A 26,961-nucleotide genomic window follows, 5' to 3' on the forward strand; every position below is an offset into this window, starting at 1 on the left:
GGTGTTAGAATATGTTTCGCATTTATCACACCGCTTGAGTTGTTGCATATGAGTTATTGAAGATCAACTAGCTAGTGGATTTCCGACTTAATTTTATTTGTGTACAGAGGTGTATGCATGCAGAGATAGAGAGTATACCACTAAAACTTTTTAGAAAGATTTAGGCATTAATAAAAATATTTTTTGGAAGATCAAAATTACAACAATATTATTTCAAAAAATTTAAAAATGTGACATTTTTTTTATAAGTAACAAATGACTTTGTAATTTGTATTTAATAAAACTTGCGTATTTGATTAGAATTTTTGTGAAAATTTTGAATAACTATTTACAATTAGTTTCATTTTAAAAAAACTTCTTGAGTATTCACAAAAAATCACAAAAGTTTCACTAGGTAGAAAATCATCAAATTTGAAGGGTAAACAATATTTATTTTTCTAATTACATTTGAAGAAAAAACTTTGAAATCTTATCTATAAATCTTTTTTTTAAATATATATGAAATTTAATTATTTTTATTTTTTTATCATATTTTCAAATATTTTAGAGAGGTTTTTGTTGTTCTAATCTTTAGAAATATTTTCGTGGTATCTAAATCATTTTTTTTACGCTCATCTTTTTTTATATATATAATTTAGTCGTAGAGAGATCAGTGAAATTGGGGACCCGATGAGCTGACGGCAGGCTTGATTTTGATATCAAAGTAAACTAACTTGCAGACGGTTAGTGTTGAAACATGACTATGTTGGTTTGGTAATGTTTTGTTGTTTTGGACGAATTGGTCTGGTGTTGTAACATGACTTGATTTGTTGGATCTTCCATGTTTTGGGTCTGCACTACGGCCTAACCCAATTTATGGAGCCTCTTTATTTAAAGCAGTGGCAATTCTGACCAAAAAAAAAAAAGCAGCAGCAATGTAAATTTAAATATAAATTGAAATTATATATATAAAGGGGACAACTTTTACCGAAATGCCATAGGTACAGTCGGCCGAAGAGATTAGACTCCCGCAGAAAGGTCAAAACTCAAAAGGACAAAAGTCCTCGTGGAGCAAAGAGATCATACTTCCATAGACGACCAAAAAAAAAAAAAAATTAAATTATAAATTTTTTAGTTTATTATTTTTATATAAAAATTTTATTGACTTATTTAATTTATTATCATGTAAAAAATTTTAATTTTTTATTAATAATTAAATTATAATATTTATTGTCTAATCGAAAGAGTTTAATATATATACTTTTATATTTAATTAGGTATTAAATTTATTATATAAATAAAAATAATTATTTTTTATATTTATTATTTTAAATTTTTTTTCTTTTTATATATATAAAATATTAAATACTAGTATAAAAAATTTATATTAATAATTATGAAATTAAATCAAAATTAAGTTTTTTTGGAACAATAATCAAATTTTAATTTTAATCAAATTAATCGTAGTGTGGTATTCTCTCCAAATTAAATTATATGTAAAAATATTTAAAGAAAAAAAAGACAGTATAAATTGAAAAGATAAGTAATAAAAGTTTGAAACTAAATAAAAAAACTGAAAAAATTCATAAAATAATTATATATTTTTTTATATGAATAATATTATGAGATCATCTATTTTAATTATATTTTATTATAAATTTAATATGTCTCTTATAATTTTATGAATTTATTTTAATTTTGTTATTTTATTAATTTTACTTTTTGTAGAGTAAAAAAGATAAAAAAAGATAGAGAATGACAGAGAAAAGTAAAGAAGAAAAAGGAATGGAACTCATTAATTTTGAAGGAAAAGATTTCATTTTAATCAAAGAGTGTCCAGGACAAATTTTGATTATCAATATAGTAATATAAATTATAAATTATAGATAGAATAAGAAGGATAGACAGAAATAGAGAAGGGTAGAAAGAGAAGGAAAAAGAGAGATAGAGAAGAGGAGAGAAAGAGAAAGCTCATTAATTTTGGAGGAAAAAATTTTATTTCAATTGTAATAAAAAAGTGATATATGCTACATTTTTATTGTTAAATTAGTAGTATAATAATATAGAAACATAGATATATTTTCAATTTGAATTTGAATTTCAATATTTTGACTTTAATTTAATTTCATTTATGATTAGAGAATGTTATATTGTATATTATGGTTGTTAAATTTGTAATTAGTTATTGGTAATAGATATATATATAAGAGAGATAGAATAGGTGAAGGAGGTAGAGAGATAGAGGAAGGGAAGAAATGGAGGAGAGAATTTTTTAAGTTTAAAGAGAGAGATTTTATTTCAATTAGAATAAAAAAGTGACATGTAACACATTTTAATTATAAAATTAGTAATATATATACACAGAGAAGAAATTTTAAAAGAATCTGGATTTGTTTTATATGTTTTGACTAAATAGTAAATTGACTAAATAGTAAATTGCCATTGGATTTAATGTTGGACAATATCTAACAAAAATAATCCTCTACGCAAACATCTTGTCGTCAGATTTTGGAATTCGACGCAAAAATTTTGTATATTATCTATATGCGTTAATAAAATTCCAATTTTACAAAAATCTAATGAGTTTATCTTCGGATTATTTCTGACATTAATGTGACTATATTTACCATTATATTATCCAACTATAAATTCGATAGTAAAATAATTATATAATTTATTTTTTAAAAACTAAGTAAAACTAATTTTCGTTTAATTATCCCACACAAAATCTGAGGCTAAATAATAAAAATTTTCAATTTTTCATTTCTTTTACATATATTTTTTTTCAAATCTTATATTCAAAATTTACCTAAAGATTATTAGACAAATCAAAAAATAAATAGTACTTTAAATTAAAACAACCAACAATATTAAATCCAAATTCTTAAACGCAAATGGATGTTATGGGACAACGTTGTACGACATCGGTGATATTGGTGCTGATGATGAGCCACCGCCAGTTGATTTGTTACTACATGAACATGCTGATATACACAACAATGCCCTTCACCATCTTGTGGATCTTCTTCCGTTCCCTCAAGATTTTGGCACGGACTGTTGTGATAGCGTATCTATCCTAAGAGCAAATTGGGTCCATGAAAATTAGTTCTTGAAATTATGTTAATTTTTTTTATCTAAGAGTAGTTGTACTAAAAGGTATCTTGTGCAGGTGAATTAATTGCAAGAATAGTTTTGCCAACTAGTTAAAGAAGAGAAATTAGTGTAGATAAATTGTGTTGAGATATGTCTAGATTAGAGGCAGAGTTAAACTTAATAATAGATGGTAATCCAGTAGAACTTTTTTTTTTTGAGATAAAAATAGTGAATTATATGAATAAGTTGTCCTATCAGACTTAACATTTCGAGATATGTTATTTTACCAAAACAAGATAATCATCTGTATCCTATATGTTGAGAAGAGTAACCAAGAAAATCAAATTGTTGAGAATTATAATCAAACTGTTTATTATTGTAAAGTCTCAAGTGTTGATAACAAGCACTTTCAAAAATTCTCAAAAGAGTGTAATTTAGTTTTTGATAAGATAAGACTTCATATGGAGATTTGTTATCCAATATTTCAGTGAGAAATCAATTAATAAGATATGTAGAGGTAAGAAAAGCATCACCACAATACAATAGTGGCATGGAAGCAGTAGATAGCATATTCTTCCTCTTTGCTCATGAATGTATGTATAAGAAAAACAATAAGATATCCTAGATTAAATAAGAAAATCAGTAAAGACATGAGATGTAAATTTCTTACCATTGTCTGTTTGAAAGAACTTATTTGCATGTCTACTAATGTGAAATCAGTGATTTATATTGTAGCTTTTGCACAATGTTCACAAATACGAGGTTCAATAGAATTCATAGCATTAATATTTAAGGATGGGATTTTACAATTTGAAAATAAAACACTGCACAGTCTTAGCAACAAAAAATGGCAAGATTGGATTGATTTTTTTTTTTTTCATTTTTAGGAACAACAACTGATGGTTTTTCAGTGGCTAAGAGAAGGAGGGGTTGAATCTTAGCCCCTTTTTCACTTAATAACACTTGCTGGTCTTTGAAACAACTTCTGGAGATTTTTTTATTTTTGTCTCGTACCCAGCCACGAGATTTTTTCTTTTGTCTCGTCACCTGGCACGAGATATTTTTCAGTTTTGTCTCCTGGGCAGCAGAAACAGAAAGGGAATAGAAGAGAGAGAAAATTACACCAAGGTATATCCTGGTTCAGCTGCTAAGTGCAAGGTAGCCTACATCTAGTCTCCATCACAACAATGATAGAATTTCACTATAATCATTCTTGATTACAAACACCAATTCTCCCTAGGAACTACCATTCCTATCCGGGACAAGTCCAGAATCTAAACCCCAATCCTGAACTTGACTTGGTCACTGCCAAGCTTTCAACTGCTAAGTGCTAACCCAACTTGCAAGGAAATTCCCACAGAATCATGATACACAACACAGATGTACAAAGGACCTCTAAGGACATCTATGGCTTTTTTTTTTAATTTTGCACTCTCTGCCTTTTTCCGCTCTATGGCTTTTTCTTACAAACCTCACTGTTTGCCTTTTTCCATGAGACTCAAAACAGACAAAATTAAACAGAAAAATGCAAAATAGAAAACATTGAAGGAGAAGAACTTCTGTTAGCTTAGGTAGCTATGAGAACTCTGTGCCTTGCACTCTCACTCCTTACTTCAAGCCCTGGCTATTCACCCTTATATATAGGGGGAAGCCTCCACGGTTGAAACCAAGCTAATCTTCTTTTTCTTCATGCAAACCGGTTCGGCCAGAGTGAGAGGAGAGATAATCAAATGCAAAACCCAACAGGCAATTACTTCTAGTCCTTCCTTGGTCACCAATCTTCATCAATCCGAGCCCTCCATCTTGCCTTGCTTCCCAAGACGGATTTCTAGCCCTTGATGAGTTATGATGATGACAGCTTCATCTGCTCCAACTTCTGCCTCCTCCATCACGTAGCCACTGTAGCTACCTCCTGTGGTGGTTGAGCAAAATCAGAGACAAGCCATCCCTCCAAGGATCTTCCTCTACTGACCGAAATCTTCTTCATCCATTTTTGGGTATGGAGAAGCCAAGATCTCTTCACCAAATCTTACCATAAGTGATGAGAATCTCAGCTATAGCATACTTTTTATTTTATTTTTCTTGCCATCATTGTGATGGTCTTGTTACTTGCTTCTCCTTCTTTTCAGTGGCTAGGCTTAGCTTCCATGGTTTCTGTGATATGACCGAAAGAAGAAGAAAGAGTAGAGAGAGAGGAAAGAGAAAGAAAAACAAAGCTATGAGTGTTAGATAAATTAATTAGGTGCAACTCTCCATGCTTTGTGTAGTAGCATGTAAGCTACACTTAATTACAATCAAATCACTTTGACATTTTCTCTTTCATGTTTCCAAGGTAATAAACTTAAGCAAAGAAAATTTGAAATCCACCACATGATGGAACTGGAGTCTGTTGGAAGCATGAGGCAAAAACATTTGCTTCCTCTCTCAATTGGTTTCGGACCAAGCAAGCAAAATAATTTGGGCTTGTATCATTAACAATTCAAACTGGCCCAACAAATAAAACATTTCAGCCAACTTTCATATGACAAATATGCATAAGGCTGAAGTTTGATCTTATTGGGCTTAGGATCTTTTCTTTTCTTTTCGGCCCAATTAATCACAAATTGCTTCAGCCACTTAATATAACATTTTTGCTTAAAGGTGAATGTACTGGGCCTGTTTCCCAATATATTGGCCCAATTAAGTAATTCATTGTTTCAGTCACAACAAAAAATCTGTAACAATTTAAACGGGCTTGCTATATATTTCTTTTCTTTTCGGCCCATTAACAAAACCTGCATAGCAAAATTATTCAATTAACAAATTTGAATTGGAATCAAATTAATAATTTTGCAATTAATCATATTAATAATGTTTGATCATTACTAATTTAAATTAGAGTTTTCCAAACTCATCAATCTCCCCCTTGATGACAAACATTATTAAAAAAATGAAATGGAAAGAAATTAAAGATTAGAGTATTGAGTACTCCCTTTGAATATTAGTATTTCTCCCCTTTTCCAATTGTCACAAGGCTCCCCCTTAATGTATGCTATTTCACCAAGGGAAGCTTTATACCTGTAACAATTTGTATCAAGCCTAAGGCAACAATGTTATTCAACATATTTGATGTAGGATGTTGAATGGCTTGATTTATGAGCAGAATTGAATGACCAACAAAACTCCTTTACTATCATATAAATGATTTTCTGCTCAAACACACAAAGCAATTGAGTACATAAAAATTTGATGTTTCAAGAAGCTGCTTATTCAAACTATTTTGAAAATATTTTTCAATTAACAAATCAGAGCAAAATAATCATACCAAGAAAGATATTTCTGATCAAGCATGATCATCTCAAACCACAACAACTATCAAAATTTATTTTCATATTACAGTTTAAAGGAACTGCCAAAAATAGAGTATTCAGCAAGCATATTCACCATAGTAAATCCAACGTATATTCCTAATCAAAGCAACAAACATATTTACCAAGGTATTGCATCCTCAAAATAAATCAAATGCATAAGTCAAATGCATATTTCTGATCAAAACCCAGCAGGCATATCTATGTAACAAATGTATCACAAGCATTAATCATATCACACAACAAAACAGCAAATAATAATTAAAACAAGGGTGATCATAAATCCATAAGGATTTTATCTCCTGTTTTCAATTTCAATTTTCAGTCATTTCTCCCCCTTTTGGCATCAAGGGGCACCTGCAAAAGATGTCATGGGAAATAAAAAATCTAGAATATACCCAAAATATCAAGAGTGTATCACAATGTAGGTCTTAGAGTATCAAAGTAAACTACTACAGTATCAGATTGAGCCGAAACAAGCCAAATATCAACAAAAAGAAAGAACAGTGATTAATCATCAGATAAGTGGAACTCGGATTCATCCGCCTCTTCTTCACTAGCAGCACCCAATTTCTCCTCAAAACTCTGCAACACCAGACTCACCCTATCTTTGCACCTCATCCATGCCCTCTCATTTTTATAGGCTTGTTTGCGGGCTGCCTTATAGGATTGTACCATTAGCTCCGACATGTTGGAGAATTCAGTGAGGATTTCTTTGATTGATTCTGTTGCCTTGGAGGACTCAGGCCAACTCTCAAACTCACTATCTGAGGCTGCTGACTTCTTTCCCTTGGTTCCCTTCATAGCTCCTCCTCCTTTAATCATTGAGACCTTATTTTCTACAGCTTCATTGGTTAGATCAATTTTAAAATATTTAAAAATACTTGTGAGAAACATGCCATAAGGAAGATTCGCCTTTTTGGTACTCTTAACTAATTCCCACATGTGTCTTATCATAAGGTAACCAAAGGAGATAGGAGTAGAAGTAACAAGAGCAAAAAGTATGAGAGAGTCAGAAACAGTTACTCGGTTATGTCAACCACTTTGAGGGGTTAGGATATGAGTGATGATTCTGTAGAGCAGGTAGTTTGTAGGGCCGAGTGCCTTGTGGGTCAAAATGGTGCCGTCCAAGCTAGATAAGTTTTCACAAATATGTTGCAGGGCAATCTTGTATATGACTCTAACCTGGGAGTCCCACTTCTCAGTCATGTATGCCCTTGACCCCTCATCTGAATAGCCTAGGGTAGTCCCAATTGTCTCAGAGTTTAGAGTCATGTATACCCTCTTGACATAGGAGTGGATGGTGCCATCGATCAGCCGCATGTTTGCATAGAACTCACGTACCAATCCGGGGTAGACTGGTTTCTGAATATGGAGCAGTGGTGTCCATTGTAGAAGTTCAAACAAAGGAGAAATGTTGATCCCTTTATTTGTGAGTGAGTCGAGATTGACTAGATAGGTGGCACAAAGGTAGCATTTTTCCAATACCTCCTTATGGAACTCATAGGAGGCACATGAGTTGAACCTGGCCGGATCAAAGTGTGAATGTGATTTGTTGAACTTGTTTTTGAAATCCAATGACTCCAAGTTTGCTGGCTCCCTGGTGTTGTGCAACACGAAGCTTTTTGACTTCTGGGAGCTGCGTCCGGGGGTGGTCTTCTTTGGTGGTGATGGCAGCGGTGATGGAAGAGGTGAGGTGTGGGATTCTTCTTCTTCAGCCACGGGTACTTTCTCCTTCTTTTTCCTTGAAGAGGTCTTCGTTGCAATGACTTTTTTCCGCATGGTGTCTGTGTGTTTGGATGGTGGTGAGGGAGAAGATGAAGAGGTAGAATAAATGTGTATGTGAGTGTGGGTTTGAGGTATGGAAGGTTTTTGGGAGAAGAGGATTCTTTCACTTTTTCTTGGAGCGGTTTTATTTTCATGATACAGAAAATGGAGAAGTGGAAGGGGGAAAGATGAAGAGAACCGAATTGAGTGGAGAGAAGAGAGAGGTTAGGGACGCATTAAATGTGGAGTGGAGAGAGAGAATTTGAGTGAGTTAATACTCATTAGTGGGTGGTTATTAACCAAGGGAGTTTCCTTTATTTGAAATGAAAACTAAAAAGGTGGTTTCCTAGAATCAAGGGATGAGAAGAGAGAAAGATTTGATTTGACAATAATCTCTTGCAACAAGATTTGATGAGACAAAAAAAAAGGAATTTTGATTTACACAAAGAGGAACTAACAAAACGGTCAGAGTGGGGTCAAAGAGGTTTGGTGGGCCCAAAAGAATTAAAGTCTGCGCAGTCTCCCCCTTGATCATAGCCCTTTCAACACATCCTGATTTTTATCTCGTGCTTTCCTACGAGACAAAACTGAACAGAATCAAAAATTTCACAAGTTATCAATAGAGCTTAAATCTATCATTCCCAAACTTTTTCTCAAAGTACAGAATCTGTCTTCACAGAGGGGTTTTGTAAAAATGTCAGCAAGTTGGTCTTCAGATTTTACAAATTGAATATCAATAGTACCCTTTTGTACATGTTCTCTAATAAAATGATATTTGATTTCAATGTGCTTGGTTCTTGAGTGCAGAATAGGATTTTTTGAAATGTTTATAGCACTCATATTATCACAAAATAAGGGTATACTATTGATCTTTAATTTGTAATTTTTCAACTACGTTTTTAAGCAAATTAGTTGAGAACAACATGCAGATGCAGAAATATATTCAGCTTCAGCTGTGGATAGAGCCATTGTGGCTTATTTTTTGCTTGACCACATGTTGAGTGAGCTTCCAAGGAAGCAACACATGCCGGAGGTGCTCCTTCTATCCACCCTATCTCCCGCATAATCTGCATCACAAAATCCTACAGCACAAAAATTATCAGATTTTGGATACCACAAGCCATAATCACTAGTTCCCTTAATGTATCTAATGATGCGGTTAACGGCTGAAAGATGGGATTCTTTTAGGTGAGATTGAAACCTTGAGCATACACCCATACTTTGAACAATATCCGGTCTAGAGGATGTAAGGTACATAAGAGAACCAATCATTCCTCTATACCTTGTTTCATCCACATCTTTGCCATCATCATCCTTTTCAAGTTTTGTGTTTGGATGCATTGGTGTTCCCATTGGTTTGGAACTTTCTAGGCCAAATTTTTTTATAAGTTCTTTTGCATACTTTCCTTGGTGAATAAAGGTACCACTAGGAGTTTGTTTAATTTGGAGGCCAAGAAAGAAAGTTAGCTCTCCTATTAAGCTCATCTCAAACTCACTAGTCATGAGTTTTCCAAACTCTTCACACAAGGACTCATTGGCCGATCCAAACACAATATCATCCACATAGACTTGAACTAGGAGAATATCATCATTAGATGCTTTAATAAATAAAGTAGTGTCAGTGGTTGATGAGCGGATAATTTATACGCATTTTGGCATTATTTTTAGGTAGTTTTTAGTAGGATCTAGCTACTTTCTAGTATATTTTTATTAGTTTTTAAGAAAATTTCACATTTCTGGACTTTACTATGAGTTTGTGTATTTTTCTGTGATTTCAGGTATTTTCTGGCTGAAATTGAGGGACTTGAGCAAAAATCTGATTCAGAGGCTGAAAAAGGACTGCAGATGCTGTTGGATTTAGACCTCCCTGCACTGGAAATGGATTTTCTAGAGCTACAGAAACCCAATTGGCGCGCTCTCAATTGTGTTGGAAAGTAGACATCCTGGGCTTTCCAGAAATATATAATAGTTCATACTTTTCTCTAGTTTTGATAACACAAACTGGCATTTGAACGCCCACTTTCTACCCTATTCTGGCGTTAAACGCCAGAACTAGCATAAAAGCTAGAGTTAAATGCCCAAACTGGCACCAAAGCTGGCGTTTAACTCTAAGAAAAGTCTCTATATGTGAAAGCTTCAATGCTCAGCCCAAGCACACACCAAGTGGGCCTGGAAGTGGATTTCTGCACTATCTGCACTTTGTTACTTATTTTCTGTAACCCTAGCTACTAGTTTAGTATAAAAATTACTTTTAGTGATTTATTTTATATCTTTGATCAGTTCTATGCTATCATAGATCATATTGTACACGTTTGGAGGCTGGCCTCACGGTCATGCCTAGACCTTTCACTTATGTATATTCAACGGTGGAGTTTCTACACCACGTAGATTAAGGTGTGGAGCTCTGTTGTTCCTCATGAATTAATACAAAGTACTATTGTTCTTCTATTTAATTCAAACTTATTCTTATTCTAAGATATTCATTCACACACAAGAACATGATGAATGTGATGATCAAGTGACACTCATCACAATTCTCACTTATGATCGCGTGCCTGATAAATACTTCCGTTCTACATGAAAACAAGCTTGAATGCATATCTCTTAGCCTCCTGGTTCACATCAGAGTCTTTGTGATATAGGCTAGAATTATTGGTGGCCATTCCTGAGATCCGGAAAGTCTAAATGTTGTCTGTGGTATTCCGAGTAGGATCTGGGAAGGGATGACTGTGACGAGCTTCAAACTCGCGAGTGTTGGGCGTAGTGACAGACACAAAAGGATCAATGGATCCTATTCCACCATGAGTGAGAACCGACAGATGATTAGCCATGCGGTGATAGCGCATTTGGACCATTTTGACTGAGAGGACGGATGGTAGCCATTGACAACGGTGATCCCCCAACATACAGCTTGCCATGGAAAGGAGTATGAATGATTGAATGAAGACAGTAGGAAAGCAGAGATTTAGAAGCCACCAGCATCTCCATACACTTATCTGAAATCCACCAATGAATTACATAAGTATTTCTATCTTATTTATATTTTATTTATATTTTAAATTCTCAAAACTTTATAACCATTTGAATCTGTCTGACTGAGATTTACAAGGATGACCATAGCTTGCTTCAAGCCGACAATCTCCGTGGGATCGACCCATACTCACGTAAGGTTTATTACTTGGACGACCCAGTGCACTTGCTGGTTAGTTGTGCGGAGTTGTGAAAAAGAGTTGAGATTACGATTGTGTGCACCAAGTTTTTGGCGCCGTTTCAGTGATCACAACTTCGTGCACCAAGTTTTTGGCGCCGTTGCCGGGGATTGTTCGAGTTTGGACAACTGACGGTTCATCTTGTTGCCCAGATTAGGTACTTTTATTTTATATTTGAGCTTTTTGACTTTTATTTTTATTTTCGAAAAAAAATTTTCAAAAAAATAAATTATTCTATGTTCTTCAGAATTTTTAAGAATGAATTCTAGAGTTTCATGATGATCTGTTGAAGTTTGGCTGGTTGTGAAGCCACGTCTAATCTTTTGGACCGAGGTTTCAACTTATCATCACAAGAGCTTGTTGATTTCTATCAATCTTGCTGTTGAACGTAATGATCTGCTAAAGCTTGGCTGGCCATTGGCCATGTCTAGTGTTTTGGACTGGAGCTTTCACTGAAAGCTTGGCTGGCTAGTAAGCCATGTCTAATTCTTGGACCGGAGTTTTAGACTAACATTGCATGATTCCTGGAATTCTCATTAAAAATTTTGAATTCCTTATTTTCTCTTTTTCCAATTAATTTTTGAAAAATTACAAAAAAAATAAATAAAATCATAAAAATAAAAAATAATGTGTGTTTCTTATTTGAGTCTAGTGTCTATTTCTAAGTTTGGTGTCCTGCATATTTTTAATTTTCTTGCATTTTTCAAACATATGCATTATGTTCTTCAATGATCTTCAAGTCGTTCTTGATGATTTTATTGGGTCTGATCTTTAAATTCTCTTGTTTTGCATCTTTTGTTGTTTTTCATATGCATTTTCAATTTGTTAGTGTCTCCAATGTAAAAATTTCTAAGTTTGGTGTCTTGCATGCATTGTTTATCTTATCTTAGTTTTCCATTATTAGTTTCATTTTGTTATTTTTCATCATTAAAAATTCAAAAAATTTTCAAAATTATGTCATTTCAAGTCAATAATACAGAGAATTGAAGATTCAGAACATACAGTAGAGGAACTACAGAGAAAAAGCTGGGCGTTCAAAACGCCCAGTGAGGAAGGAAAACTGGCGTTTAAACGCCAGCCAGGGTACCTGGCTGGGCGTTAAACGCCCAAAAGGGTAATATTTTGGGCGTTAAATGCCAGAATGGATACCATTCTGGGCGTTTAACACCAGGATGGCACAAGAGGGGAGATTTTGTTTTTAATTCAAATCTTTTTCAAATTTTCAGAATTTTTCAAAATCAAATCTTTTCCAAATCATATCTTCTCAATCATATCTTCTCAATCACATCTTTTTTAAAATAATTTTCAAACATATCTTTTTGATTGCCAATTTCAAAATCTTTTTCAAAATGACTTAACCACTTTCTCACTTTTAATTTTCGAAAACCATCACCACTTTTTCGAAATTTTTTTTAATTATTTTAAAAAAAATTTTAGTTTTTTTATTTAAAAATTTGTTTTCAAAAATTCTTCTCCCTCCTCACCTTTTTCTATTTAAAGACTAACACTCCTCCTCTATTAGCAATTCGAACACGCCCTCTCTATAAGTTCGAATTCTCCTATCTACCTTATTCTTCTATTCTTCTTTTCCTCTGACACCTCAAGGAATCTCTATACTGTGACATAAAGGATTCCATACTTTCTTTGTCTTCTTCTCTATCATATGAGCAGGAACAAAGATAAAGGCATTCTTGTTGAAGCTGACCCTGAACCTGAAAGGACCTTGAAGAGAAAGCTAAGAGAAGCTAAAGCACAACTCTCTGGAGAGGACCCAACAGAAATTTTCGAAAAGGAAGCAGACAAAACAAACATGGCCAAACCTAACAACAATGGTGGAGATGCAAGGAAGATGCTTGGTGACTTTATTGCACCCTCTTCTGACTTCTGTGGAAGAAGCATCTCAATTCCTGCAATTGGAGCAAACAAATTTGAGCTTAAGCCTCAATTAGTTTCTCTAATGCAGCAGAATTGCAAGTATCATGGACTTCCATTGGAAGATCCTCATCAGTTTTTAGCTGAGTTCTTGCAAATCTGTGACACTGTTAAGACTCATGGGGTTGACCCTGAGATCTACAAACTTATGCTTTTCCCTTTTGCTGTAAGAGATAGAGCTAGGGCATGGTTGGACTCACAACCTAAGGACAGCCTAAACTCTTGGGAAAAACTGGTTAATGCCTTCTTGGCAAAGTTTTTTCCACCTCAAAAATTGAGCAAGCTTAGAGTGAAAGTCCAAACCTTCAGACAGAAGGAAGGTGAATCCCTCTATGAAGCTTGGGAAAGATACAAGCAGTTGATCAGAAGATGTCCTTCTGGTATGCTTTCATAATGGAGCATCATATGCATATTCTATGATGGTCTGTCTGAACTGTCCAAGATGTCATTGGACAACTCTGCTGGTGGATCTCTTCATCTGAAGAAGACGCCTGAAGAAGCTCAGGAACTCATTGAAATGGTTGTAAATAACCAATTCATGTACACTTCTGAAAAGAATCCTATGAATAATGGGACAACTCAGAAGAAAGGAGTTCTTGAAATTGATACTCTGAATGCCATATTGGCTCAGAACAAAATATTGACTCAACAATTCAATATGATTTCTCAGAGTCTGAATGGATTGTAAGCTGCATCCAACAGTACTAAAGAAGCATCTTCTGAAGAAGAAGCTTATGATCCTGAGAACCCTGCAATGGCAGAGGTGAATTACATGGGAGAACCCTATGGAAACACCTATAATCCTTCATGGAGAAATCATCCAAATTTCTCATGGAAGGACCAACAGAAGCCTCAACAAGGCTTCAATAATAATGGTGGAAGAAATAGGTTTAGCAATAGCAAGCCTTTTCTATCATCTTCGCAGCAATAGACAGAGAATTCTGAACAGAGCCATTCCGGCCTGGCAACCATAGTCTCTGATCTATCCAAGACCACACTAAGTTTCATGAATGAAACAAGGTCCTCCATTAAAAATTTGGAGGCACAGGTGGGTCAGCTGAGTAAGATAATTACTGAAGCTCCTCTCAGTACTCTCCCAAGCAATACAAAAGAAAATTCCAAGAGAGAGTGCAAGGCCATAACCGTGACCAACATGGCCAAACCTGGAGAGAGTGAGGAGGACGTGAGTCCCAGTGAGAAAAGCCTCATGGGACGTCCTCTGGACAGAAAGGAGTTTCCCTCTGAGGAACCAAAGGAATCTGAGGCTCATACAGAGACCATAGAGATTCCATTGAACTTCCTTCTGCCATTCATGAGCTCTGATGAATATTCTTCCTCTGAAAAGGATGAAGACATCACTGAAGAGCAAGTTGCTAAATATCTAGGAGCAATCATGAAGCTGAATGCCAAGTTATTTGGTACTGAGACTTGGGAGGATGAACCTCCCTTGTTCACCAATGAACTGAATGCATTAATGAGGTAGACATTACCTCAGAAGAAACCGGATCCCAGAAAATTCTTCATACCTTGTACCATAGGCACCATGACCTTTGAGAAGGCCCTGTGTGACCTGGGGTCAGGGATAAACCTCATGCCACTCTCTGTAATGGAGAAATTGGAAATCTTTGAGGTACAAGCTACAAGAATCTCACTAGAGATGGCAGACAAATCAATGAAACTGGCTTATGGACTAGTAGAGGACGTGCTAGTGAAGGTTGAAGGCCTTTACATCCCTGCTGATTTTATAATCCTAGACACTGGGAAGGATGAGGATGAATCCATCATCCTTGGCAGACCCTTCCTAACCACAACAAAAGCTGTGATTGATGTTGACAGAGGAGAGTTGGTCCTTAAGTTGAATGAGGACTACCTTGTATTCAAGACTCAAAGTTCTCCTTCTGTAACCATGGAGAGGAAGCATGAAGAGCTTCTCTCAATACAGAGTCAAACAAAACCCCCCACATTCAAACTCTAAGTTTGGTGTTGGGAGGCCACAACCAAACTCTAAGTTTGGTGTTGAGAAGTCCCAACCCTGCTTTGATTATTTGTGAGGCTCCATGAGAGCTCACTGTCAAGCTATTGACATTAAAGAAGCGCTTGTTGGGAGGAAACCCAATGTTATTTAATTATATCTGTTTATTTTCCATTGTTATTTTATATTTTCTTTAGGTTGATGATCATGTGAAGTCACAAAAACAACTGAAAAATCAAAAACAGAATGAAAAATAGCATTAAAAACAGCTCACCCTGGAGGAAAAGCTTACTGGCGTTTAAACGCCAGTAAGAGTAGCAGAATGGGCGATAAACACCCAGTCTGGCACTATTCTGGGCGTTTAACACCAGAAACAGGCACCAGACTGGCGTTTAACGCCAGAACAGGGCACCAAGTTGGCGTTAAACACCAATAAAGGGAGATAAGCTGGCGTTAAATGCCAGAAACAAGCAGCAATCTGGCGTTTAACACCAGAATTGCATTCTAAGGGCGTTTTGCATGCCTAAATAGAGCAGCGATGTTAAAGTCCTTGACCCCTCAGGATCTGTGGATCCCACAGGATCCCCACCTATCCCACCTCTTCTTCTCTCCTCTTCACACCTTTCCACATCACTTTTCCCCAAATACCCTTCACCGATCAAATCTTACCCTCTTCCCCAAATACCCTTCACCAATCACCTCGTTCACTTTTCCCCAAAACACCACTTACCTTCAAATTCAAAACTCTTTTTCCCTCCCAAACCCAACCCCAAATACACGAACCTAACCCTGCCCCACTCCTATATATACCTCTCATCACTCATTCAACTTCACACATCACACATACATTATACACCCTTGGCCGAATTCACCCTCTCCCTCCATCTCCTCGATTTTCTTCTTCTTCTCCTTTATTCTCTCTTTTTTGCTCGAGGACGAGCAAACACTTTAAGTTTGGTGTGGTAAAACCATTGCTTTTTATTTTTCCATAACCATTTATGGCACCTAAGGCCGGAGAAACCTCTAGAAAGAGGAAAGGGAAGGCAAAAGCTTCCACTTTCGAGTCATGGGAGATGGAGAGATTCATCTCAAAGTTCCATCAAGACCACTTCTATGAAGTTGTGGCCAAAAAGAAGGTGATCCCTGAGGTCTCTTTCAAGCTCAAAAGGAGTGAGTATCCGGAGATCCGACATGAGATTAGAGAAGATCAAAGAGCTATGAGGGAGGAGCAACAAAAGCAAGGAAGAGACATTGAGGAGCTCAAGCACTCCATAAGATCTTCAAGAGGAAGAACTAGCTGCCATCACTAAGGTGGACCCGTTCTTTAATTTCCTTGATCTTTATTTTCTATTTTTCGTTTACTATGCTTTATGTTTTATTTATATTTGTGTCTTTATTACATGATCATTAGTATCTTAGTGTCTATGCCTTAAAGCTATGAATGTCCTATGAATCCATCACCTTTCTTAAATGAAAAATGTTTTAATTACAAAAGAACAAGAAGTACATGGTTTCGAATTCTATCTTAAAATTAGTTTAATTATTTTGATGTGGTGACAATACTTTTTGTTTTCTGAATGAATGCTTGAACAGTGCATATTTTTGAATTTTTTGTTTATGAATGTTAAAATTGTTGGCTCTTGAAAGAATAATGAAAAAGGAGAAATGTTATTGATAATCTGAAAAATCATAAAATTGATTCTTGAAGCAAGAAAAATCAGTGAAAAGCTTGCAGAAAAGAAAAAAAAATTTATGCGAAAAAAAAAAGAGAGAAAAAGAAAGAAAAAGAAAAAGCAAGCAGAAAAAGCCAATAGCCCTTTAAACCAAAAGGCAAGGGTAAAACAAAAAGGATCCAAGGCTTTGAGCATCAGTGGATAGGAGAGCCCACAGGAATAAAATCCTGGCCTAAACGGGTAAACCAAGCTATCCCTAACCATGTGCTTGTGGCGTGAAGGTGTCAAGTGAAAAGCTTGAGACTGAGCGGTTAAAGTCGTAATCCAAAGCAAAAAGAGTGTGCTTAAGAACCCTGTAAACCTTTAATTGGGGACTCTAGCAAAGCTGAGTCACAATCTGAAAAGGTTCACCCAGTTATGTGTCTGTGGCATTTATGTATCCGGTGGTAATACTGGAAAACAAAGTGCTTAGGGCCACGGTCAAGACTCATAAAGTAGCTGTGTTCAAGAATCAACATACTGAACTAGGAGAATCAATAACACTATCTAAAATCTGAGTTCTTATAGAAGCCAATCATTCTGAACTTCAAAGGATAAAGTGAGATGCCAAAACTGTTCAGTGGCAAAAAGCTACTAGTCCCGCTCATCTAATTGGAGCTAAGTTTCATTGATATTTTGGAATTTATAGTATATTCTCTTATTTTTATCCTATTTGATTTTCAGTTTCTTAGAGACAAGCAACAATTTAAGTTTGGTGTTGTGATGAGCGGATAATTTATACGCTTTTTGGCATTATTTTTAGGTAGTTTTTAGCAAGATCTAGCTACTTTCTAGTATATTTTTATTAGTTTTCAAGAAAAATTCACATTTCTGGACTTTACTATGAGTTTGTGTATTTTTCTGTGATTTCAGGTATTTTCTAGCTGAAATTGAGGGACCTGAGCAAAAATCTGATTCAGAGGCTGAAAAAGGACTACAGATGCTGTTGGATTCTGACCTCCCTGCACTCGAAATGGATTTTCTAAAGCTACAAAAACCCAATTGGCACGCTCTCAATTGCGTTGGAAAGTAGATATCCTAGGCTTTCTAGCAATATATAATAGTCTATACTTTGCCTGAGTTTTGATAACGCAAACTGGCGTTTGAATGCCCACTTTCTACCCTATTCTGGCGTTAAACGCCAGAACTGGCATAAAAGCTGGAGTTAAACGGCCAAACTGGCACCAAAGCTGGCGTTTAACTCCAAGAAAAGTCTCTACATGTGAAAGCTTCAATGCTCAGCGCAAGCACACACTAAGTGGGCCCGAAAGTGGATTTCTGCACTATCTGCACTTAGTTACTTATTTTCTGTAACCTTAGCTACTAATTTAGTATAAAAACTACTTTTAGTGATTTATTTTATATCTTTGATCAGTTCTATGCTATCATAGATCATATTGTACACGTTTGGAGGCTAGCCTCACGGCCATGCCTAGACCTTTCACTTATATATTTTCAACGGTGGAGTTTCTACACCCCATAGATTAAGGTGTGGAGCTCTGCTGTTCCTCATGAATTAATGCAAAGTACTATTATTTTTCTATTCAATTCAATCTTATTCTTATTCTAAGATATTCATTCACACACAAGAACATGATGAATGTGATGATCAAGTGACACTCATCACCATTCTCACTTATGAACGCGTGCCTGACAAACACTTCTATTCTACATGAAAACAAGCTTGACTGCATATCTCTTAGCCTCCTGGTTCACGATCAGAGTCTTCGTGGTATAGGCTAGAATTATTGGCGGCCATTCCTAACATCCAGAAAGTCTAAACCTTGTCTGTGGTATTCCAAGTAGGATCTGGGAAGGGATGACTGTGACGAGCTTCAAACTCGCGAGTGTTGGGCGTAGTGACAGACACAAAAGGATCAATGGATCCTATTTCAACATGAGTGAGAACCGACAGATGATTAGCCTTGCGGTGACAGCGCATTTGGACCATTTTCACTGAGAGGACAGACGGTAGCCATTGACAACGGTGATCCCCCAACATACAGCTTGCCATGGAAAGGAGTATGAATGATTGAATGAAGACAATAGGAAAGCAGAGATTTAGAAGCAACAAGCATCTCCATACACTTATCTGAAATCCACCAATGAATTACATAAGTATTTATATCTTATTTATATTTTATTTATATTTTAAATTCTCAAAACTTTATAACCATTTGAATCTATCTGACTGAGATTTACAAGGATGACCATAGCTTGCTTCAAGCCGACAATCTCCGTGGGATCGACCCTTACTCACGTAAGGTTTATTACTTGGACGACCCAGTGCACTTGCTGGTTAGTTGTGAGGAGTTGTGAAAAAGAGTTGAGATTACGATTGTATGCACCAAGTTTTTGGTGCCGTTTCAGAGATCACAATTTCGTGTACTAGTGGTACCCCTTTGAAATTGATTTTCCAACAAGAAGGCACTGAGCCTTTCATACCATGCTCTTGGAGCTTGTCAAAGGCCATAAAGAGCCTTAGAGAGTTTGAAAACATGGTTTGGAAATTCTTTATCTTCAAAACCCTGGGGTTGTGCCACAAACACTTCTCTATTAATAAAGCCATTAAGAAAAGCACATTTTACATCAATTTGAAACATTTTAAAACCCTTATAGGCAGCATAGGCAAGAAGAAACCTAATTGCTTCCATTCTTGCTACCGAAGCAAAAGATTCTTCAAAATCTATACCCGCTTCTTGATCGTAACCTTGGGCTACTAATCTAGCCTTGTTACGAACAACTTTTCCATCCTCACCTAGTTTATTTTTGAACACCCACTTGGTACTCGTAACTTTCTTACCATCCGGATTAGGTACTAGTTTCCAAACCTCATTCTTGTCGAATTGAGCAACCTCTTCTTGCATGGCTTTGACCCATGATGGATCTTCAAGAGCTTGTTTGACATTGTTGGGCTCCATTTGTGACAAGAGAGCAAAATTGCTTGGTTCGGTTTGCCTTTTGGATGAGGATCTTGTTGTTACACCTTGAGAGGGATCACCAATGATAAAGTCATGAGGATAACCCCTCATGGACTTCCATTCTCTTGGCTTTCGGAATGGTGTTGAGCTTTGATGAGCTTCTGTGGGTTGTTCTGTTCCATTTTCTCTTGCTTGCTCATGAGACAAAATAGAAATATCTCCTCCATTCTGACAAGACAAAATTGAACGGACAGATTCTTCATTTTGAACAGACTTGGGATATTCTTCACTTGTTTCCTTGTTTACAGCATCTTCACAATCTGAATCATTTTCTATCACAATACTGGGAATTAAATTAGAATCACAAAAAGTTATATGTATGGATTCCTCTATAGTTCTATGTTTTTTGAGGTAAATTCTATAGGCCTTGCTAGTGGTGGAGTACCCAACGAACATCCCTTCATAGGATTTTGGATCAAATTTGCCAAGGTTTTCTTTATTGTTAAGTACAAAGCATTTGCATCCAAAGACATGGAAATACTTAAGATTTGGAGGGGTTCCTTTCCATAGCTCATAAGGAGTTTTCTTCAACCCTTTTCTAATAATAGTCCTATTCAAAATGTAACAAGCTGTATTTACAGCTTCAGCCCGTAAAAATTTTGGAATCTCATTTTCACAAAGCATGGCCCTAGTCATCTCTTGAAGGCTTCTATTCCTTCTTTCAACCACCCCATTTGTTGAGGGGTTCTAGGGCATGAAAAATTATGAGCAATTCCAAAATCATCACAGAAATTTTCAAAGTCTTGGTTTTCAAATTCTCTTCCGTGATCACTTCTCAAATGGGCAATTTTTAAATCTTTTTCATTCTAAATTTTCTTGCAAAGGGTTGAGAAAGCATGAAAATCATAATTTTTATGAGCAAGAAAAAGTACCCAACCAAATCTAGAGTAATCATCTACCACCACTAGACCATAGTGTTTACCTCCTAAACTTTGAGTTCTTGTTGGACCAAAAAGATCAATGTGTAACATCTCTAATGGCCTCTTGGTTGAGATTCCATCTTTTGCTTTAAAAGAGGATTTCAGTTGTTTGCCTAATTGACAAGCATCACAAGTAAGATCCTTATCAAATTTGATATTTGGAATTTCTCTAACCAGATTTTTCTTAACTAGCTTAGAAATTTGGTACATGCTAGCATGACCCAACCTTCTATGCCATAGCTATTTTTCAGATTCAAGAGAAGTAAAACATGTTACATTTTGTTCTTTTAAGTCCTCAAGAGTCAATCCATACACATTATTGTACCTCTTAGCCTCAAACAAAATATCCCCAGTTTTTTCACAAACAACTAAGCACATAAACTTTCTAAAAATAACTTCATATCCTAAATCACACAATTGGCTTACACTAAGTAAATTATGTTTCAAACCATTTACAAGAAGAACATCATTTATACAAGATGAAAAGTTTTTACCAACTTTTCCAACGGCCACTATCTTTCCTTTACCATCATCACCGAAAGTGACAAATCCTCCATCATACTCATCAAGCATTATGAAAAAGGTTGTCTTTCCGGTCATATGCCTAGAACATCCACTGTCCATGTACCATATATTCTCCTTCCGTTTGGATGCTAGGCACACCTACAAAACAAGCTCAAGTGACCTTAGGTATCCAAATCTTCTTGGATCCTTTCACGTTAAACCATCTCTTATGTCCTCATCCATTATAATCAAAAACAACTTTGTAAACTTTATCACCAATCATCCTTTCACCAAAAAAGCATTGAATGGGAAAGTGTCCATTTCGGTTACATAGTCTACAAAATCTTAGAGTTGCTGTTTTGCTAAAGCTTGTTGGGTTTTGAAACCTTGTATCATTAGAAGATGAGGCAATGTTTTCAAAATAAGGTTTCTCAACAGATTTATAGAAGCCCAAGCCAGCTTTATCAAGTCTTCTTTAAGCCTTTTGACCTCTTTAAGCAACTCTTCATTTTTCTTAAAATAGTTTACATATGCAACAACAGAATGATCACTTTCACAGCTTCTAAGTTGGGCCTTTAACTGCTTGTTTTCTTCAACAAGATTTACAGCAGTTTTGGCCTCCCTTAATTTTTCTTTGAGAAAACCATTTTCAGCTTTAAGAATGGTGATTTGTTGTTCAAGATCTTGATTATCCAGCAAAAAGCATCTTATTTTTTTAGAAAGGTGATCTATCATAAGATGAAGAGCTTCAGTGTTAGGGTTAGGAATGACTACCTGTTCAATGTGGTCTGCCATAAGACATGGTTGAAACTTGGTTTCGGATTCTTCATCATCTTCAGAATCATTCTCTAAGTCCTCCCAAGAAGCCATCAGCCCTTTCTTCTTTCCCTTCTTTGGTTTCTCTTCTTTCTTCAACTTAGGGCAATCTGACTTGAAATGCCCAGTTTTTTTGCAGTTGTAACATGTCACCTTGCTGAGATCTTTCCTTTGTTTCCTAGAGCTGCTTCCCTTGCTTCTCTCCTTGAACTTTACCATTTTTCTGAATTTTTTGGCAAACAACTCAAATTTATTTTCAGAGGAATTATCACTGGATTCATCATCCAGGGGGTTAGTAACAGATGTAAAAGCAATTCCTTTCTTTTTTAAATATTTTTTCAAATAAGTGTTTTCAAAAGCAAGTAGGTTTCTTCTCAAGTCATCATATGTCATGGAATCTAGACCACTACTCTCATATATGATTAAAGCTTTTGTTTCCCACTCTTTAGTAAGACATCTTAGAACTCTCCTCACAAGCACAGAATCAGGATACGTAATTCCCATAGCATCTAAGCCAACAATGATGATGTTGAATCTTTCAAACATTTTATCTATTGATTCTCCTTCCTTCATTGAGAACATTTCATATTCTCTGTTCAACATGTCTATCCTTGTCTTCTTTACTATGGTGGTTCCTTCATGAGTGATTTGAAGTTTGTCCCAGATTTCCTTTGCCATTGTGCATCGTGATACCCATCGGTACTCCTCAAAGCTGATAGCACAGTTGAGCAAGTTGATAGCCTTGGTATTGAGCTCCACCTTCTTTCTATCTTCTTCGGTCCAGCTGGCTTCTGGTTTGAGTGAGATCACTCCTTCAGCACTTGTAGTGGTTGAAAACTGAGGACCTTCCAAGATAATTTTCCAGAGTCGGTAATCCACTGCTTGCACAAAAATCTTCATTCTCTCCTTCCAATAGGTGTAGTTCTTCCTATTGAAAAAAGGAGGTCTGTTGCTTGACTGTCCTTCTGTCAGATTGTAGGACACCAGAGTTGAGCCACTATTTTCTGCCATCTGGATCTTTTCTCCAAGATGCAAAGCTTGATCTCTTTGAGACCAAGCTCTGATACCAATTGATAATTTTTCAGTGGCTAAGAGAAGGGGGGTTGAATCTTAGCCCCTTTTTCAATTAATAACACTTGCTGGTCTTTGAAACAACTTCTGGAGACTTTTTTATTTTTGTCTCATACCCAGCCACGAGACTTTTTCTTTTGTCTCATCACCTGGCACGAGATATTTTTCAGTTTTATCTCCTGGGCAGCAGAAACAGAAAGGGAGTAGAAGAGAGAGAAAATTACACCAAGATATATCCTGGTTCAGCTGCTAAGTGCAAGGCAGCCTACATCCAGTCTCCATCACAACAATGATAAAATTTCACTATAATCATTCTTGATTACAAACATCAATTCTCCCTAGGAACTACCCTTCCTATCTGGGACAAGACCAAAATCTAAACCCCAATCCTGAACTTGACTTGGTCACTGCCAAGCTTTCAACTGCTAAGTGCTAACCCAACTTGCAAGGAGATTCCCACAGAATCATGATACACAACACAGATGTACAAAAGACCTCTAAGGACATATATGGCTTTTTCTTTTAATTTTGCACTATTTGCCTTTTTCCGCTCTATGATTTTTTCTTACAAACCTCACTGTTTGCCTTTTTTCATGAGACTCAAGACAAACAAAATTAAACAAAAAAATACAAAACAGAAAACATTGAAGGAGAAGAACTTCTGTTGGCTTAGGTAGCTATGAGAACTCTGTGCCTTGCACTCTCACTCCTTTCTTCAAGCCCTGGCTGTTCACCCTTATATATAGGGAGAAGCCTCCACGGTTGAAACCAAGCTAATCTTCTTCTTCTTCATGCAAACCGATTCTGCCAGAGTGAGAGGAGAGATAATCAAATGCAAAACCCAACATGCAATTACCTCTAGTCCTTCCTTGGTCACCAATCTTCATCAATCCGAGCCCTCCATCTTGCCTTGCTTCCAAAGACGGATTCTTAGCCCTTGATGAGTTATGATGATGATAGATTCATCTGCTCCAACTTCTACCTCCTCCATCACGTAGCCACTGTAGCTACCTCCTGTGGTGGTTGAGCAAAATCAGAGACAAGCCATCCCTCCAAGGATCTTCCTCTATTGACCAAAATCTTCTTCATCCATTTTTGGGTATGGAGAAGCCAAGATCTCTTCACCAAATCTTACCATAAGTGATGAGAATCTCAGCCACATCATACTTTTTGTTTTCTTTTTCTTGCCATCATTGTGATGGTCTTGTTACTTGCTTCTCCTTCTTTTCGGTGGCTAGGCTTAGCTTCCATGGTTTCTGTGATATGACCGAAAGAAGAAGAAAGAGTAGAGAGAGAGGAAAGAGAAAGAAAAATAAAGCTATGAGTGTTAGATAAATTAATTAGGTGCAACTCTCCATGCTTTGTGTAGTAGCGTGTAAGCTACACTTAATTGCAATCAAATCACTTTGACATTTTCTCTTTCATGTTTCTAAGGTAATAAACTTAAGCAAAAAAAATTTGAAATCCACCACATGATGGAACTGGAGTCCGTTGGAAGCATGAGGCAAAAACATTTGCTTCCTCTCTCAATTGGTTTCGAACCAAGCAAGCAAAATAATTTGGGCTTGTATCATTAACAATTCAAACTGGCCCAACAAATAAAACATTTCAGCCAACTTTCATATGACGAATTTGCATAAGCCTGAAGTTTAATCTTATTGGGCTTAGAATCTTTTCTTTTCTTTTCAGCCCAATTAATCACAAATTGCTTCAGCAACTTAATATAACATTTTTGCTCAAAGCTGAATGCACTGGGTCTGTTTTCCAATATATTGGCCCAATTAAGCAATTCATTATTTCAGTCACAACAAAAAATCTGTAACAATTTAAATGGGCTTGCTGTATATTTCTTTTCTTTTCGGCCCATTAACAAAACCTGCATAGCAAAATTATTTAATTAACAAATTTGAATTAGAATCAAATTAATAATTTTACAATTAATCATATTAATAATATTTGATCATCACTAATTTAAATTAGAGTTTTCCAAACTCATCAACAACATTATGAAATTTATAAATGTCATTATGCCGAAGCCTTGCAAGAGAACCTTCCTAGTGCGTCAACATTTGACAAAGCAAGTACGTGCATGAAACTTAAAGAAAACGTGATTATTATCAACAATTTGGCAACACTGATTAGATTTTTGGTTAGTTCGTATGAATGAATAAGGCTCCATAATTTGAACAATTTGTCTGAATCTTTAGCAAGCAAGAAGGATTGGCTAACATGACAAATTTTTGTTCTTGTGACATTACCTATTCGAATATGTTCTGGTCATTGATAATATAAAGAGTTGAATAGATTAGAGTGATCTGGGGTAATATGGTGTGTAGCACCAATGTTCAGATGCTAGGCTTCATCAATAATAGACGATGGTGCAACAATATAAATAGATGCGTTGTGAAAGGTAGAAGATGGTGTGGAGGAGTGGATGCACGAGAAGAGGGAAGAGAATTAATGGATCTTGAAGATGAATATAAGTCAAAACAAGTAGGTTATAGTTAGGCAAGAGAGGGAATATTATTGTCGAATCTATGAAAACAATGCCAAGATGAGTGACCAACTTTGCTACACACTTAGCATTATGGTCTATTTGAAAAAGATCCATTTCCACCCCTATTGGATTTGCCTCCTTTTCTCCTTCTTCGACCAAGAGATGTTTGTGTAAAATGTTATTGTTCTTGAACAGTTTTTGGTTTTCTAAACATTTTTAGCATGTCATCATGTGCAAGGAGAAGAATTTCTACCTTTACAGAGGGAGAATGATTCTAGTTTTGAGTTGATCATAATAAAAAGTATTTGATAATCTTCATCTAGCCCTTCAAAAAAGATATTAATATGTTTCTTAGTAGAGAGAGGACTACCTAGAGCATAGAGGGAATCAACAATAAGCTTGATTTTGGAGATGTACTTTGCAGCACTTAAACCATGCTTCTTGATTAACTTCAGTTGAATTTTGACTTGCTTCACCTTGTGTTTAGTAGATTTGTAGAAGTAATCTTTAATTTTATTCCAAATTTCATAAAAAAGAACAATCGACCATCTTGTTGGCGAAGATGGTTCCTTGGAAGCAAGCAAGAAGAAATCACATTGTAATATTTTTGTCTCCATTGTTTAATTTGTATGCCTCGAATTTAGTCCTAGTATTTTACCAGATTTAGAATTGAATTATTGTGGAATAGAATCTTTATTGAGGTGGTTTTCAAGATCTTGAACCCTTATGGTAGTTAGAGCTTGTTGCTACCAAGTTTTGTAGTTATTTTTACCTAGTTTATTTGAAATTGGATTTTGGTAAGACTTTAGGATAAGAACAACAGAAGTAGAAGGAAGGGCTAACTGGTTTTCTGGTGTAGCAACTATGGATCATAGAATTATGTTGTTAATACTATAAAGGAAAATTGATTGAACATGAAGAAGTTGATGTGATTAGAAGAGAAAAGGAATGAACTAAGACTAATGAAAGACTTATCTTGTGGATCAAAGAAAAGAAAAACAAAGAAAATTTGTAATGCAAAAAAAAATTGTGAAAATTAATACTACATATCTGAATTACATTGCTAACGACACTGAGTATATTTATACACTTTTATATTGACTTGGTCTATCAATTTGCCAACTAATGTAACAATATTATCAATTATAACTCTAACAAACT

General features: G+C 35.7%; 1 non-coding gene across 1 annotated transcript; it reads right to left on the reverse strand.

Annotated features, from left to right (window-relative positions):
- Positions 1-13,607: 13,607 nt before the first annotated feature.
- LOC148576127 (small nucleolar RNA R71) lies at positions 13,608-13,715 on the reverse strand. Its single transcript, XR_015903549.1, has one exon. It is a non-coding gene; the product is annotated as a small nucleolar RNA R71 (small nucleolar RNA).
- Positions 13,716-26,961: the final 13,246 nt, after the last annotated feature.

The sequence above is a fragment of the Arachis ipaensis genome, chromosome B1 (assembly GCF_059453495.1).
Source record: "Arachis ipaensis isolate K30076 ecotype BB chromosome B1, ASM5945349v1, whole genome shotgun sequence".
Classification (NCBI taxonomy): Eukaryota; Viridiplantae; Streptophyta; class Magnoliopsida; order Fabales; family Fabaceae; genus Arachis; species Arachis ipaensis.